Genomic DNA, 5000 nt, shown 5'->3' with positions numbered 1-5000 from the left:
TGTGTTGGTGTAGATATTCTTTAAGACACTTCTATACAGCTTAAAGTGACGTTACAAAGGCTTAACTAGGTTCAATAGGTTAACTTGGCAGGTTATGATAATTAGGCAAGTTATTGTATAACAGGGGTTTTCAAAGTGTGAGGCGCGCCTCCCCTGGGGGGCGCCAGAGCATGTCAGGGGAGGCGCGGGAAAAAATGTTATATAATAAAAAATATCATTATTAAGTTTAATTATTATATGTATTTTTTAGTATATTTAAACTTTTGAATTAAACAAAGCTAAAAAAAATAATATGTCAAAAATAAGAAAACCTTTTTTACCCAGAAGGCCATAGCTGTGAATTCGCTTCTGTTTGGCAAGCCCGCCAATACTGGTATTCAAAGCCTTCAGGTTCAGGGCTTAAACCCAAAAGACGACGATATGATGATCAGTATTTGAGTTTAGGATTTACGTGGACAGGACCAGCTGATGAACCTAGGGTTGTAACAATATACCGGTATGACGGTCTACCACGATTTGAACGTGCACGATTATCATACCATGAACAATTGCATATCAACGGTTTTAACCCTTAAAGACCGAGACAGCTGCCCGCGGCTAAAAATAAGTATTGCTCTTAAATGTTTAATAACTTTTGATCCGCTGATCCGATTCATACAGTTCAAAGATTGGCATAAAGAAGAGAATCTCAGCTTTCCAGTGCTGTATCACATAACATTCGCGGCTCCGGAGGCTCCGGAATCAGTGCGGTTACGTCATCAAAATTTGACAACGCTGATTTGACAAAGAAACGCTCGTCACTGTGTCTCCGGACAAACCAGACACGATACATTGATGCATTGTCCCTCCTCCATGCCCAGATTGGTTCAAACTCGCTATATCACAACCAATACGCATAGGTTTCGCTTTTGTTTGTGGACCAAAAACGAGCTTTTTGAACAACACAGAATGAGAGATAGGCATACATTTATGCGCGGCTAAATAAAACGCAAAAAAAGAGTTTTGCATGAAATAATTCTCATACTAAGTACTTTTGCATGCACAGCAGCACAGAAACATGACAAAACAGTGACACAGCAAAGACGAACTGCTGCTCTTGCTGTTTTCAAAAGACGCAAATGAAGGTGCAGCTGTTTGTCTGCACTGCAGACAACCATATCCAAATCCATATCCACAGACAACCATATCCATGCTGGCACATAAAACCTAAGGATGTTCCATATTGAATCTAGTTTCGTTATGTAACTATTTATAGTATAGTAAATATTTATATCTATTTTTTTTACTGAGGATTTGCACCATGTTTATTTGGACTTTGACACATTATTTATTATTTTCTTATTTTTTTATTTGTTCATTGTAAGTGGTGTTGTTTATAGTAACTGAAAATATATTATTTGGAAAAAGTCAAATTTGCTTCACTGTTCTATTATTTTGTAACATTTGTAACATACCGTATACCGCGAAACCGTCAAACCGTGGTATTGTTTTAGACGATTATCATACCGTAAAAAATTCATACCGTTACAACCCTAGATGAACCACGACTTTTATGTGTGGTTTGTCAAGATATTTTAGCTAATGACAGCATGAGACCCGCTAAACTTCGACTGTTTTGACTGGGATGGACAGTTCTTGGATCTGTTCTATTCATATTGAACCATCATCCTAGTTTTAAAAACGTTATATTAAAATACTTGTTATTACTCTGTAAATAATTGCACCTTCATGCAAATGATGATAAAAGTGAGTTAACAGTCTGACATCTGTCTGTGTCTTTTATGTATACTGTGTATATACTGTGTGTGTGTGTGTGTGTGTGTGTGTGCGCATGCGTGTTTGGGAGGAGGGGGGGGGGGGGGCGCGCCAATGGATAAGTTGTGTCAAAAGGGAGGCCCACTGTCTTAGACTTTGAAAAGCCCTGTTGTATAATGATGGTTTGTTCTGTAGACCAGCTGTTCCCACAGGGGGGTCCCGGCCCACAAGGGGGCATCAGCAAGCTCTGTGGTGGTGGGTGGGGGTCATATTTAAAAAGAAAAATTAGCAGTGGACAGGAGAACGATCTTAGTTTATTTTATTTCCTGGCTCATCGTCTTTATCATATAAATCAGCTACTGATTTATACTTCAGCTACTGGTAATGACTAGGCCCACATGGAATCTGCGCGTGCAGAATTCCGCAGATTTTCCGCAGAATTCCGCAGATTTTCCGCAGAATTCCGCAGATTTCTGCAGATTTTTTGCCCATTATTAATTCTATTTATTTACTTGAGTAAATGTGTAAATCTGAATTTATTCAGTTTTTATTCAGTAATTTATTACTTTTTATTTAATATATTAAGGGTTTAGTTATGATACTCTGCTGGATACTCCCAAAATAATACAGCAGAAATCCGCAGATTTTTACCAAAATTCTCCGCAGAAATAGCAAAAAACGTCAGCAGATTCCGTCGGGCCCTGGTAATGACCCAAGCATAGTAGACCCAGGTGACATTTCGGGTCACAGCACTAGCAATACTGGAAATCCCAAGATCGTTACCTGAGCAATTTTCTTTTTTTATTTTCTCGAAGCAAAGAGTCCCTGACCCAGCCACAGTGCATTATCTGCACCAAAGTTTGAGAAATGCATGAGACCATCCAAAATAATAAGACATTTGCAGACCACTCATCCCCAATACAGCAAGGTGTACAAAATACAAAAGACCTACTGATGTTTTGCTTTAATATTTTACATTAGGCTATTATCTGTGCATAATCATATCTAGATATAGTAATAAACAAACCATCTATTTTTTGACATACCTACTGTAAACTTATATAAGCGATAGTATTATTAAATATGGAGGAGGGCCTTACAATATTTTCTAGGGGAAAAGGGGGTCTCTGGCAAAAAAAAAAAAAGGTTGGGAACCCCTGCTGTAGACTGTGTAGCTGTTTGTCTGACTGTAAACGCCCCAGGCTGGGTAACTTGGAGGAGTTCAGATCACCTCAGGTACGTAACCTGGGCATAACATTAGACCAGACCTTAAAGTTTGATAAACATATCTCAAAAGTGGTGGGGAATAGTTTCTACCAACTCCGCCTTCTTTCAAAAATGAAATCCTTTCTTCCTTCACACTCTCTAGAAATTGCCATACACGCGCTTATAACCTCCCGGTTGGACAATTGCAACTCTCTCTATTTTGGGCTGCCTAGGTCTCAGATTGCTCGCCTACAGTTAGTGCAAAACGCAGCAGCTAGATTCTTAACTAAAAGCCCGAAATATGCACACATCACTCCTATTTTGAGGTCTCTACATTGGCTACCGGTGACACAAAGAATCGAATTTAAAATCCTTTTCTTTGTGTATAAAGCCCTACATGGTCTTGGCCCTCTTTATTTATCCCAACTGATTGTTACCTACACTCCGCAGATCAGTTTTTATTAATAGTTCCAAAGGCCTACCTCAAAAGTAGGGGCGAACTTTTTCTATGCTGCTATGCTTTTGCTATAGCAGGTCCTCGCCTCTGGAACTCTCTGCCATAAGAGCTAAAAAAGGCTTCGTCGCTGCCTATTTGTAGGTCCAAATTAAAGACGCATTTATTTTCCAGGTCTTGGGAGGGGGATCAAAACGGTCATGTTCTCTATCGTGTTTAGTGTTGGTCAACTGTGGTAGCATCTTTTAATTAGGATTTTTTTTTATTATTATTATTATTATTACTATATTTTTTATTTTTATTTTTGCTCTTTTATTGATAATTTTTCTATGTTCCTTCCTATTATGTGCTTATAGCTGTTTTTACTGTTTTATGCTCATACCATGTGTTTATTTTCTCTCTGTAAAGCACTTTGTGCAGCCCTGTGGCAGTTGGAAACGTGCTATATAAATAAATAGAACTTGAACTTGTAGACAATCGAAAACAAATATAGCTTAAGGGAGCTAATAATATTGACCTTAAATTGTTTTTAAAAAATAAATAAAAACTAGTGCTGACAAAATTAACGCGTTAACGCATGCGTTTAATTTTAAATAATTAACGCGTTAAAAAAAATTAACGCAGTTCAGGGTTTTTTTTTACTTCCTGTTGTGGTGGACCTGTGTTCAACATGCAATAAATGTGGATAAGACCAAGGAAGCACTTTTTGAAGGCAAGTTCCAGTATAAAACAATTAGTTGCATCACTGGTTTTATTATCTATTATTAGAGTATAATCTTAATCATATTAAAATCGGAGTATTGGTGTCTTATGTAAATGTACTCAGAACGTCTGGTGAAGTCGCGAGCTGTCAAAGACAGGGCATTACTCTGCCTTTCAGCATGAGCCCTCCAAGTTTAGCGTGTTTCCTCATTAAACGCAATGAAAGCGTATGCTTCGCGTTGTTGTGTCAGAATTCTTGTGAAATACAGTAATACTTTAGGACGCTTAGTTTAAGCAAATTTGATGAACGTGATCATGCGTGTTGATTCTGAGGGGAGTCGCTCTAGTATGGAAGGCCGTTGGGGCCAAAACGTCTGCAGCGCGTTGTGTGTGTCTGTGTATGTCTGTGTCAGGCCCGTTGAGGGGTGTCAGGGGTGGAGTGAGCGAGGTATCCGAGACGAGTAGGGGCGAGAGGGGTGTGCAATGTATTTAACGACAGGTTTGCAAGAAATTATCATTCATTTGCGGGCATTTGGGAGTCTCTGTGCACTTGCGGGATACTCCTAGTCTTAGCAACTGGATGAATGTAAAGGAGGATCAAGCAAAATTGTTTCTACTCTATAACTAATGTTCTCAACTCACAGCAATAAAACTTTACAATGAGTGCAACAGTTTGTATTCTATAGTTTATTATTATAATTTTCCATATCTGCAATTCCTGTATTTTTGGCATTTTTTTGCAGTCCACTTAGAATCCAACATGGAAATCAATGTTTTCTTTATTGGCATTTATTGTTTTGAAATTTAAATGTCATTAACATGCCTGTGTTTTAATTTCTGTAATAAATATGGCTGTCAAGCCAGGATCTTGATGGTTTATTGT

The 5000-nt window shown here is 38.2% G+C and overlaps 1 protein-coding gene across 7 annotated transcripts in view; it reads left to right on the top strand.

Moving 5' to 3' along the window:
* mid1 (midline 1) overlaps window positions 1–5000 on the top strand; it is a 146272-nt gene that overhangs the window by 51434 nt on the left and 89838 nt on the right. Inside the window, exon 1 of one of the 7 annotated variants that reach the window (XM_087268511.1) lies at window positions 4029–4127. The exons of the other annotated variants lie outside the window; for them this stretch is intronic. The gene's annotated coding sequence lies outside the window, so the exon portion shown is untranslated. Of the gene's footprint in view, window positions 1–4028; window positions 4128–5000 lie in introns of those variants that run through there. 7 annotated transcript variants of the gene reach the window in all.

This window comes from Danio rerio, chromosome 9 (assembly GCF_052040795.2).
Source record: "Danio rerio strain M-AB ecotype USA chromosome 9, GRCz13ab, whole genome shotgun sequence".
In the NCBI taxonomy this organism is placed as follows: domain Eukaryota; kingdom Metazoa; phylum Chordata; class Actinopteri; order Cypriniformes; family Danionidae; genus Danio; species Danio rerio.
Note: the sequence above shows the minus strand (reverse complement) of the source record. Positions and strands in the feature narration are given on the sequence as shown.